The sequence below is a fragment of the Hyperoodon ampullatus genome (assembly GCF_949752795.1).
Source record: "Hyperoodon ampullatus genome assembly, chromosome: X".
Taxonomy (NCBI): domain Eukaryota; kingdom Metazoa; phylum Chordata; class Mammalia; order Artiodactyla; family Ziphiidae; genus Hyperoodon; species Hyperoodon ampullatus.
The window spans coordinates 131,252,331-131,264,879 of record NC_136913.1 but is presented as its reverse complement, the minus strand read 5'-3'; positions in this window follow the sequence as shown (position 1 = coordinate 131,264,879).

Genomic DNA, 12,549 nt, shown 5'->3' with positions numbered 1-12,549 from the left:
TGTGTGAGGGTGTGTGTGTGTGTTGAGTGGCTGTTGGTTTTGAGTCCTCCTAGGGTGGCGAGGGGCAGCCACTTTCCCGCCCCTCCCACGGCAGGGGCTTCCCAAGGAGGGCCGGACCCCCCAGGCAGGCTGACCCAAGAGGGACCCCAGGAATCAGCCCTCCTCCTCCTGGGCCTGGCACAGAAGAGAGAGGACCCCGCCCCCAGCCCCCGGAGGCCCCTGCCTCCCAGCCTTTCCCTGGCAGGGAGAGGATTTGGAAAGAGGAATGTGCACTTTTCCCCCATCGGCTCCCTTTTTCCTTTGCCTGTTCAGTGGGACCACCCCTCTCCCTGACCCCACCCCCACTCGCTGGCTCCTTCGCCTAGGGCCAGTAGGCAAGGTTCAAAGACCAGGTGATCTCGAGCCACTTCCCCAGGCCTGGGAGATGGACCCACATCCCCTGGCTGCTGGGGGCCCCCAGAGCTGTGCACCCTGAATTCTTCCATATCCAGGTGGGCCCCGTGCCCGGGAGCTGGCTCTGCCCTCTGAGATTTTCCCCACTTGAAGCCCCCATCATTTGGGGTTCAGCCCTTCTCAAGGCCGCCATCCTGCTCCAGACCCCACGTCTTCCTCCTGGAGCCTGGAGCATGGCCTGCCTCCAGAGCCTGAGCTTGCTGTCCCTGTACTCGGGGGTGGTTCCCGTGAGCACGCTGGCTGTCAGCACCTCGGCCTGCCCTGCTTTTTCCCCAGCTACCCGCCTGGGCTCAAACTCATGGCTGTCTATCTCACAGTAGAAAGCTTTAGCTCTCTGTCTCCCCAGCACCTTGTTACAAGCCATGGTCCCCATCACAAAGATGGAAGATCAGCCCCTTTAACAGATTGCTCTCCTATGCCAGAGTATGGCTGGGGCAGATTTCTCTCCACCAGGGCTGCCAGCAAGCCCAGACTACCAGTGAATACCCTTGTGGCCTGTGGCCTTGTTCCAGGGCACGCTGTGCTGCTGAAGACTGGGCCCTGACCTTCTCCCTGAGGCCAGATGCTTGTGTCCTAGCACATGGCTACCTGGGCCCTGCACAGGGTGATCCCACGCTGCATGCCGTCCACACTGTGCTTGTGTGCGCTGCTCATGGCAATGCTTTCCATGGCACTACCGCACCTTGCCTCCAGTCCCACAAGGCAGTCTGCGAGCCATGATCCCACCTGGTGAAACAAGGGACAGCAGAAACCTGGCACTAATGGCCCCGCACCACTACAAAGGTGCTGAAGGGTTTGGAGCCTGGGAGAAGAGTCGGCCTTACACCCCAAAGCTTGCATCTCTGAGTACTCACTATGTACCAGGCGCTGGGCGGAGCCCCTGGGGCCGCACTCGCTGCTCAAATCCTTAGAGGAGCTCTGGGGGGCAGGTGAGCACTGTTACGACCCCTCTGCTCCTGTTGCAAACACTGGGCACAGGAGGGTTCAGAGACTTGCCTGAAATGCCCCAGCTCCTCAGCAAAGGCGCAGGGATTCCAGGCTAAGCCGGCACACCACACAGCCCAGGCCCTGGAAGAGCAGCCACAGCCCTGGCTGGAGACACGTGGCTAGCAGTGCCAGTCCTGGATACGCACCTGAGGGCTTCGAGGCACATTGTCAGTGGTGACAAGGGAGTGAGGGCCCGTGGCCTTCCGCTCCTCCCTGACCCCAGGCACGGCCCTGCTGCCGGCGCTCTGCCTCTTCCGGGGCAGGTGTTGGGGTGTCTCTCTGGCATCCCCTGGGATGTCACCCCTCACATCCTCAGGGCCTCGCTGGGTATCTCCTTGTGCACCGCGGTCTGTGCACACAGCCCGGCTGGTTCTCAGGCAACACAAGCTTGTTTCACACAAGGCTCCCCACCCAAGTGAGAGGACAAGTGAGGGTGGCCAGGTCCTGGAGAAAATGGAAAATGAGAAGGAAGAGAGCGGCAGAGGGCCGAGGTGAAACCGAGACAGGCCATTCAGCTCACCTCCCTGAGCCCCTGCTCTGGACAGCTCGCCAGACGCCAGCTGGGGGCCTGCGGATGTGGGCTCCAACCCCAGATCCTGACCTTGGGGGGCCCTGTGCCCTCCCCCACGTGCTGTCTCATGCTGCAGCTGCCCGCAGGCCACAAGATGCGGAGACCAGCGCCCGGGCTCTGTGGGGGGCCCAGATGAGGTGGGGCAGCAGAGGGGGGGCCGGGTCGGTGGTGCGGGTGTGGGGTGCACGCCAGGCAGGGAGGACTCAGACCCCCACCGGCACCCAACCCGTCTCGGGAGTCAGGCTCCATGGTAGAGGCCAAGGAAGGGGCCGAAAAGGGGCCTGGCACAGTCTTGGAGTTGGAGGGAGCCCGGGACAAGTGGGGAGGGGCAAGATGAGGCTGTGCAGGAGGGCGGGGGTTGCCCTGCAGGGCTGAGCTTGAATGAGGGGACGTCTTTGACCACCTCATCTCAGGGCCTGCGGGGTCCTTCCCGGGGTGGGACTGGTCCCTGGGGGAGGCCTGGGGAAGGCTCCAGACCGGCAGGAGGGCCTCAGGGTGAGCAGGGCCGAGCCACTGCCCACATGTGTACTCCAGACCCCATGCCCCTGCCAGGCTGTGGGCCGCAGCCCTCATCCTGCAGCACCTGTGAGGTTTGAAACAAAGACTTCCTGTCCCCCTCGGCTGTACTTGATGTTCCCAGGACTGTGCCTCCTTGACCCAGAGCCAAGCACATACCCTGTCCTTGGAGGCCCTCAACCTTGTTGGGCACAGCCCCCAGGGCAGCTCCCCCCAGCCTCTCATCTGCATCCGTGGCTGCTCCGGGACAACTCCTCCCTCTGTGGGGCTCCAGGGGTGCAGCTCTGAGCTGTGCAGGGGGCGGGGCCTCTCTCTAAGGCCACAGAGAAGAGAGCTGGGCCCAGGGGCCTCCTCCAGGCAGCCCCTGCCACTCCTAGGAAGGGTCCCCCCTCCTTCCCCATGTGGACCCAGGTTTCTCTTCCTTCTCTTCTTTCTCTCCAGCCCTGTTGCGTTCACCCCTTCCTCCAGGACCCTTGTTCTACAAGCTGGACCCAGCCCTCTCCCTTTTCCCCACACTGTCTGCCTTTGCTGTAGCCCTCAGCCCAGTGACTCTCTCTCGTGACTCGGGGTTGCAGTGGGGCCGGGGAGGGAGACGCTCCAGAGGGAAGGCAGAATTGTATTCACCAGCACAACCACTAAGAAAATAACTCAAAAATATAGTAAAAGAAATGAGAACACATTAACATGGTACACTAGAAATGATCTATTTAACACAAAAGAGGCCATAATGGAGGAATAGTGGGACAAAAATGACATAAGACATATAGCAAAGAACGGCAGACATAATCCTGTGTTATCAGGAATTACATTAAATATAAATGGATTAAGGATTAAAGATGCCCAACTTCGTTTGTTTTCAGGGAAATACGAATTAAAACCACAGTGAGGCCAGGTATTGGCGCTAATAGCCAAGATGGCAGCTGCCTGGAGTGTTTATGAGGTTGAATGTTCCCCAATATGTCTGACACCAGTGTCCATGTTTCCAGGGTGAGCTGTAGCCACCCCCTGCCACTCCAGGAGACTCTCCAAGACCAGCAGAGCATGTCACCTTGTCTTAGAGCAGCCTTTAGTCACAACCTCAGGAGGCGTAAGGATACCAGGGATGGCAAAGATGGAGCCTGAGAGAGATGATGGTCCCTGTGTCACCTCGTTCTCAGCGGCAGCTGCTGAATCTTGTCTCCTCAGACTCTGGCTCAGGGGAGATAAAGGCACTTGTGGAAAAGGATTCCCAGCTTTGTAGAGACAAGGGTAGCAATGCTGGAGAATCTCAGGCTTCCTCTATGCCTGGGATAGCCGTGGGGGCTGGAAATGATTCCCAGGGATCCTGGACTTGTGGAACACAGCTCCCAGTGTGTCCTAGAAAATATATGGCTGAGATTTGCAAGGCAATGGGGTTCCTGCTAAAAAGATGGCAGTCGTTAGCTGGTAAAATTTGGTTTTACTGTTTAATGTGACATTGTTTTGCCCAAGGGTGGGTGTGGAACCATTGGGAAATGAATGAATGAATGATCACGACTAGTAAAATGGAATTCTTAGAAAATAGTTTTCCCCTATAATATGTCAAATATTTTAGTGAATCCTAATAGAAAAATATTTTAGTTGATTTTTAAAAAATTTGTATTGGAGTATAGTTCACTTACAATGTTGTGTTAGATTCAGGGGTACGGCAGGGTGAGTCAGTTATACATGTGCATGTGTCCGTTCTTTTTCAGATTCTTTTCCCATACAGGTCATTACAGAGTGTGAGTAGAGCTCCCTGTGCTATACAGTAGGTCGTTGTTGGTTATCTATTTTCTATACAGACGTGTGTAGATGTCAGTCCCAATCTCCCAATGTATCCCTCCCCCCCTTTCCCCTTTGGTAAGTATATGTTTGTTTTCTACATCTGTGAGTCTGCTTCTGTTTTGTAGATAAGTTCATTTGTACCATTGTTTTGGATTCTGCATATAAGCAATATCATATTTTAAAAAACCCACAATGAGGTAGCTCTTCACACCAACCAGGATGTCTGGTATCAAAAAGATGAACAATAACATGTGTTGGCGAGGATGTGAGGAAATTGGAACCCTCACACACTGCTCATACATATGTGGGAACATAAAATGGTGCAGCCACTTTGGAAAAATGGTCTGGTAGTTCTTCAAAAGATGAAGCATAGAGTTATCATAGGATCCAGCATCCACTCCTAGGTACCTACCCAAGAGAAATGAAAAGATATGTTGACACAAAGACTTGCACAGAAATGTTCACAGCAACATTATTCATAATAGCTGAAAAGTGAAAACAATCCAAATGTTCACTAACTGATGAATGGATAAATAAAATGTACTTTATCCATACAGTGCAGTATTACTCAGCCAGAAAGAAAAATAACGGACCAATACATGCTACAGCATGGACGAGCATTGAAAACATTATCTAAGTGAAAGATGCCATGGAAAATGCAACATATTTGATTCCATTCATATGAAATGTTCACAACAGGTAAATCTATAGGGAATGAAAGAGTAGTGGTTGGCAGGGCCTGGCGGAGGGGGAATTGTGGGGTAACTACTTAATGGGGACGGGGTCTTGTCTGGACGGATGAAAGTGTTCTGTGGCTGCATAGAGGTGAGGCTACACAACGCTGTGAAGTTGTCCACTTCAAAAGACTGAATTGTATGGAAAGGGAATTCCATCTCGATTTAAAAGCAGGTGATTTCTTTATACTGGAGACCACCACAGCTCCTGAGTCAGCCCACAGCAGTGCACACAGAAGTGGGTGTGGAACTGCAGTGCCGTCACCGCTTTTCCCTACACACGCGCCATGTGTGCATCCTCACATCACATCTGTGCAGCGCTCGGGAGTACCACCCACGGCCAGTACTACACGGCACAGGGGAAAGGCCACATCCAGCTCCCCCTGTCCCCATCACTGAGGATGATAAGACCACAGTGAGGTCACTTGGGATCGCTTTCCCACGTAATCATTGCATGTTTACATATGAAAAAAGCAACTGGAGCAAACTCCCAGAAGTCCCCTGTTGCCTGGATCAGTTCAGCCCTTCACCACCCCTCTCTGAGAACCAATGTGCAAATGTTCTGGGCAATTCTGCAGGCATGTTGCCAGTGATCTGGAATCACTGAGAGGTGCTGCAGATGAAGGGCTGCCCTGGAGTTGAGGTGGCACTGGAGGAGGGGCATGTCCGGCCTGCCACTCCATGCCCCCTGCAGACTCCTGCCTGGATGGGGCACGTGTGTATCTACTTGTGTCTCTGCACCCCCGGGGTCTGATTGACAAGGAGCGGGCACAGGATGGGGGCTCCGGTTCCAGGGTCGGGTCCTGACTCCTCCCAGAGGAGAGCTGCTCTGGGAACAAACAATAAAGCAGGCTGGCTACGTGGGAAAGGGTCCCTGAGAGGGGCAGGAGGTGTGCGTGCCTCTCCCTCCCCCTCCCTCGGGCAGGTCTCTGCCAACCATGCCAGGCGAATCCCGTGATTTAGCGGGAGCATAGGGTGATTGATGGCCAACAGGTGGAGTGGCCCAAGTGGCCCCTTGGAGGCCCTGGAAGGGGCATGCCTGAGAGCAGGTGGGGGAAGAACCGAGACACACCTGGGTAGAGACAAAGACGCCTGGTACTTGGGGATGGAGGGCAGGCCCTGCAGACCTCAGGGCCCTGGGCTCTGACTGTGGGCAAGTTCCTGCTGATGCTGGTCTCTAGGCGTCCCCCAAAGAGGGGGGAGTGCCTGGGGGGCCAGAGGAGCTGCCAAGGCCAGAATGGCCTAGAGGGAGAGAGGGAGGCATCATCCTGCCTGCCCTGCAGGTGGTCCCCATGGTGACTCAGAGCCCCGGCAGATCTAGTGATGCTAGACACACTTGCATAGGACACACTTGTTCAGAGGAGAGGTCAAGATCCTGGGGGTCTGTTTCTTTCATTGTTTATCAACAAAGGGCCCCATGCTTGGTGCATTCCTCTCCAAGAGATGGAGGCATTTAGTGGGGTTTGTTGCTGGCCTGTTTACTCACACCTTGGGGTTGCTGCTCTGTTTGGTAGGGCCAGCACCTGTGCCACCAGGCACCCTGATAAAGGTAGTGGTGGCAGGAATGCAGCTGCCCTCACTGAGTACTCGCTAAGTGCTGGGCACCTCCTTAGGACTTTGTAGGCACTGGTGTCCTATGTTCGGGCAGCATAGAGCACCTGGGGCTGAGTGTGCTTGGCATGGGGTGTGTGTGTGGGCCAGAGAGAGATCAACTTCGATGACATGGAACTCAGTCTGAGGGGGATCCACAAGGCCTTCACGGAGGAGACGTGTTCTGAGCTTGGTCTTAAAGGCCCAGCCAGGGCTAAAGGGTGGAAGACTAGCGGAGAAACTGTCACCAGTTCTGTCAGAGGGGAGATCCATGTGCACCAGGATGCACGTGTGCCTGGAGGGCCTGGCACACCGAGAGAGACTGGAGAGGCAAACAAGGACTGGTAATGAAGTTTTCCAAAATCAGCAGAGAGCTCTCTTGATATCCCCTATGGAGGCGCATTCTGTGCAAAAATGCGTAACAGTGGTCTGCATCAGGAGGGAGGTGGCTAGCTCCAGTTCTTGCAAAGGAAAAGCCTGCAATTACAAGCCAGGATTGGCTAGAAAGCAATTTGGAAGACCCCAACCAGCCGACGCTCTCTGTGCAGCCTTGGAAGCTAGGCTGTGCCTGGACTCCCAACCCAGGGCAACTGTGCATAATAAATGGGCACTATTTTAAGCTTCGAAATTTGTAGCTATAGGGTACACGAGGCTGGATTAGGTAAGTGCAGCTCCTTCCCATGGGTGTGGCTTTCTCATCATCAAGGCCACACGGAGTGGTGGATGCGGGGCTCAGCACTCCTCAGACTCTGGGCTTCCTTTGGTCAGCTTCCAGCTGTTTTCCTGGCTCAACTCACTACCACAATTTGGCAGTGTTTTTGCCCTCATTTGTCTTTCTTTACAAGATCTCCTTCCCTAAATTCCCTGACCAAACTCATTTCATTCCTAGCGACGTTTCTCATCACTGCAAGCTGCATCTTTAAATGGCCTCGAGGTCCCAAGGTTTAGAAGATTTTGAATTTTGGAAGACTCCACGTTCTTCTTCTTTCTCTTCCTCCGTATCCCGCCTCCTCTCCCAGGCTTTTGGCGCAAGGGTATTGGAATTGGTTCTAAAATTTGCAGGTCCAGATCACTCTTCCCATCTGCATCATCTGAGCAGTGCTGACTTAACGTGAACTGGCTCCCCCAGCCCAGCAGACACTCCAGGTCTCTGTGAGGTCCAGCAAGAAACTTAACATGAGAAGACCCAGGTCCCTAAGTAACGTCTTGAAGCACATGGTGACAAGAAGCAACAATACAATAAGGGACTTGGGCCTGACAACCTCAGCTTTTTGTTATCATGGACTGAAATATGGAATTGGCTTCTTTGATTTGAGCTCCATGATTTTAACTCATATCTCTTTTCTGTATAATTTCTCTAACTTGTGCCATTGGCCATTGTGACGGGTTGAACTGAGTTCCCCCTAAAAGGATATGTTGGAGTCTTAACCCCCAGTGCTTCAGAATGTGACCTTATTTTGGAGACAGGATCTTCACAGAGATAACTGAGTTATAATGAAGTTATCAGGATGCGCAGATCCTTCCCTAGCGCCTTCAGAGGTAGCATGGCCCTGCCGACACCTTGATCTCAGAATTCTGGCCTTCAGACTGAGATACTAAGTGTCTGTTGTTTAAGCCACTCAGTTTGTGGTACTTTGTTACAGCAGCCCTAGCAAACAAATACAACCCATTTCTTTATCGCAGGCAGTGTTCAAGCTGAATCCATGATTCCCTATCTGCATTCCATTTATAGACCCTTCCCATATAGAAACAAATAAAGAGAATTTTAAGGCACAAAAACTGTTAGTACAAACATCTGATGTTTTGCATGGATTACAAAAATCTTCCATGTTTGCCCTCCTAAATTTGCATTCTGTGGTACCTGCCCCATCATCAAGAGGAAAAACACATAAAGTCATTGTTAAAAGAGTAAAGACCACCCCCACCCCAATAACCTAAGATACCATGAGAAATGTTTTTCTTCATTCCATTGTGGAGCATCAAATTAAGCAAGTCTTTAAACATTTTGGTCTCAGGACCCCTTTGCACTCTTAAAATTTACTGAGGACCTCAAAGAGCTCTTGTTTATGTGGGTTATACACATATCAATATTTACTGTATTAAAATTGAAAATGAGAAATTAAAAAAATTGTTCATTCATTTAAAGATGACAGTAATAAAACCATTACATGTTAACATGAATAACATATTTTATGGAAAAAATCTATAAAACAAATGAAATTCAGTGGAAAGAGTGGCATTGTTTTACACTTTTGCGACACTTTGATGTCTGGCTTCATAGGAGACAGCTGGGTAATCATGTCTGTTTCTGACTTCAGTCAGCCACAATATCACACTTAGGTTGACTCTGGAAAACTCTACCTTACCCTCGGAAAAAAGTGCAAAAGGCAGAAACATCTTAGCATCATTATGAAAAGAGATTTGGGGCTTCCCTGGTGGCGCAGTGGTTGAGAGTCCGCCTGCCGGTGCAGGGGACACGGGTTCGTGCCCCAGTCCGGGAAGATCCCAGATGCCGTGGAGCGGCTGGGCCCCTGAGCCATGGCCGCTGAGCCTGTGCATCCGGAGCCTGTGCTCCGCAGCGGGAGAGGCCACAACAGTGAGAGGCCCGCGTACCGCAAAAAAAAAGAAAAGAAAAGAGATTTGATCTTGTAGACTCCAGCTGAAAGGGTCTTAAGGACTCCAGGGTTCCCTGGACTCTGCTTTGAGAACCACAGTGTTACTCCATACTTCTTGGGTCCTGGAAATGTATTTATTAATTACATTGACTATGGTCATTGTTATCATTAATCATACATTTTATGTTTGTGGATGCTGTCACTGCACCTGTCCTGTGTGATGCTGTTACTCTGTGGAAAGCAGTCTGGAGCAGCACGGAGAGTCAAAGGAATGGCAAAAGGTCAGAATGAAACAGTGGTTAGGCCAGGGCTATGGAGGGACCTGAAAGCTAGCATTGTGGAGACATGCCGCTGTGAACAAGCGTTTCTGCAAGCCTGTACTTGCAGCTGGGCATAAAAAGATAAATAAGACAAGGCCATTCACTTGGAAAATTAAGAACTCAGCATGGGGGACAGATAAAGACAGACGTAAGTAACGCACAAAACTATGAGGTCACTGTTACAAGGAATAGCAACAGAATGTGGGTGCAGATTGTTGCAGGCAGAGAACGGGTTGGAGAAAGCCATCTCCTATGGGTGGACCTGGAGAATTTTCCTAGGGTGACCCGGGAAGGGGACATTCCAGAAGGGAGTGCCCCAAAGCATGCAGACAGGACTGGATCTACAGTACTGAGGGCACTGCTGGGCCAGTGCTGGCGGTGGGCTCTGAGAGGAGGTAGAGGCCTGGAAACTAGAGCATCAGCATCCCCTGGAAACTTTCAGAAATGCAAATTCTCAGGCCCTACCCTACTCCAGATACTTTGGGAGTGGAGCCCAGCGCTCTGAGCTTTAACAAAGCTCTCCAAGTGGTTCTGACAGGGAAGAAACTTCTAGAAGCACTGTAACCCAGCATTGGGTTAAGAGTACAGGGTTCGGGGTGACTGTATTCTAAGCCCAGTCCCACCACTTATCAGCCTTGTGACCCCCAGCAATACTCTTCACCTTTTGAACCCCATTTCCCGCAACTCTGAAGTAGCCATAATAAGGATATCTCCCTGGTAGGCGTGCATGGAGTCTTGGATGGGACAGTGTATATATAGCACTCAGGAGGTGTCTCAGACACAGCACTCAGCTGACAGAATGGGGCGCCCTCTTGCCTACCCTTCTCCGTGTGACTGCCCTTGATACGGAACTGGGCTCACTTGCTCAGTTGACTTGTTTTGGTGATTACTCATTTCACCCCAAGAAACACCATTCCCTTCCCTTCTCAGTTTCCTCATCTGTAGTATGGAGGTCATGAGATGCGCTCTTGGGCTGGAGCGAGGAAGTGAGATTACCGGAGACGGTCTCTCCCCCACACTGGTGCTCACCCTTCTCTGGGTCCTTTTCCTGGCTGCTGTGATTGTCCTTCTGCGTGTGCCCAGCATCACCACCCAGAGGGGGCGCTCCTGCAGCGTTATTGTGGGAAGAAGCCCTACGGTTTTGTCAGAGGGGCTACTGAGAGCCCTGCCCTGCTCCCACCCCGCCTCGGTCCCGCCTCTGCCTCCGGGTGCCTGGGCTCTGCAGCTCTTCCAGCGGCTCCTCTGGTTCCTGGGGGCGTGGGGGCGGGGCTGGGAGGGGGCGTGGCCGGCGGAGTGGGCCGGGCTGCCAGTGGCAGAAAGGCGAGTCTGGAGGCTTTGCGCAGTGCGACCCTGGATGCAGGCTCGGTGAGCTCCGTGCACCTTCCTGGCATCTAGACGCTGACTGACCGCCGGCCTGGACTCCCATGGAGCAGGGCGGCGGGCACGGCGTGCATCCAGATCCTCAAGCAACATGTGAAAATGCAGAAGCCAGTGTTTCAGCTCACCTCCCCAAGTCAGACTCGCAGGGGTGGGGCCCTGGAATCTGCATTTGAGTCTCATGGGCAGGGCGATGCTGCGAAACACGTTTGAAACTCTGGTGGGTCGGCACGGGCAGTGTTCTCCAGCGAAGCTGCCATTCCAAGGTCATGGAGTGGCACGCGCAAGGTTAAGGCCTTGAAAGATGGCTTTTGAAAGCTCCAGGCAGCTTTGGAATTGACCAAGACAACAAGCTTCTGGGTATAATTTTAGAGCATAATTTTAGTGTTTCATCATATTCAAATTCTTTGGAATTAGAAATCTGTAAGTGATGTGTTCAGTAGCGAGGTAACCAGAAGCCATTCTTGGTAAGCAGGTATGCAGGACCCCAGGTGTGGATGTGTGTGGTTTAGCACTGGAATTGAATGACCTGGGCTGAGAATGAATAAGTAAAGAAATATTCGTGTGTGCTAAGGAGAAACGCAGGTGAAAGAGTCATTGGATGATGGACTCATTGCTACTAAGGGATAAGGGCACATGCAGATGTCATGGGCCAGGAGGAGGCTGAACTCCAGGACCAAACTGTGCAGTAATTACAATAATAGACACAAGCATCAAGTGATCGTGATGCTCTAGGCAATGTGTCGAATACTCTGTAGGTTATTTCATTGACACCTCACAAGAACCCAGTATGACCATTTTTCAGATAAAGAAACGGAAACAGGTTGGGTGACTTGCCAAGGACAAAACTGGTCTCTGGTAGGGATGGGAATTTAACGCGTGCCCTCTTCCTCCTTACATGTGCTGCATCGCCATAATTTTCTTTTGTAGACATTAATTCTTGAGGTTATTTGCACTGGAGTCATTTTAGAATATATACGATTTAACAAGTTCAACTTCACGAGTATCTGCTTCCTGGGTGCATATTCTGGTGCTCAGTACTGTGGGAGGTCTAAAACGAGTGGATGATGTTGCCTGCTCTTTTATTTATTGGCAAGGGTTTTTTTTTTTTGTTTTTTTTACGGAGCTCCTACTGTGTGCCGGGCAGTCTCAGGCTCTGAGGACACTTCAGTCCCTTGCCTCACGCAGCCTGCAGGCTAATGAGGGTTAAGAGACATTCTTCAAATAACCACACAGTGTGATTTACAGTTACAGTCATGAAATGGAGAGCTTCTCAGGGCAATGAAGGTGCATGAAGGGGAATTGGCGTAGTGCGGGCGGTCCGGAGGGCTGCACCAGGGCAGATTTGTACACGTATACCCAGAGCATTGTGCATGTGAAGCAAGGAACCAATTTTTGTCCAGTCATGGCTGGCAGAGACTGCACTCCAAAAGCCCTGTTGGTGTCCCCAGAGGACTCAAGATGCCCCCCTCCCAAATATGTGCATACCTAGCTATTTATAAATCACATATGTGTTACTACTGTAATATAGTATTACTACACTATGAAATATCCACAAACTAGACACTTTAAATTATGTAAGAAAAATAGAAGATGTACTC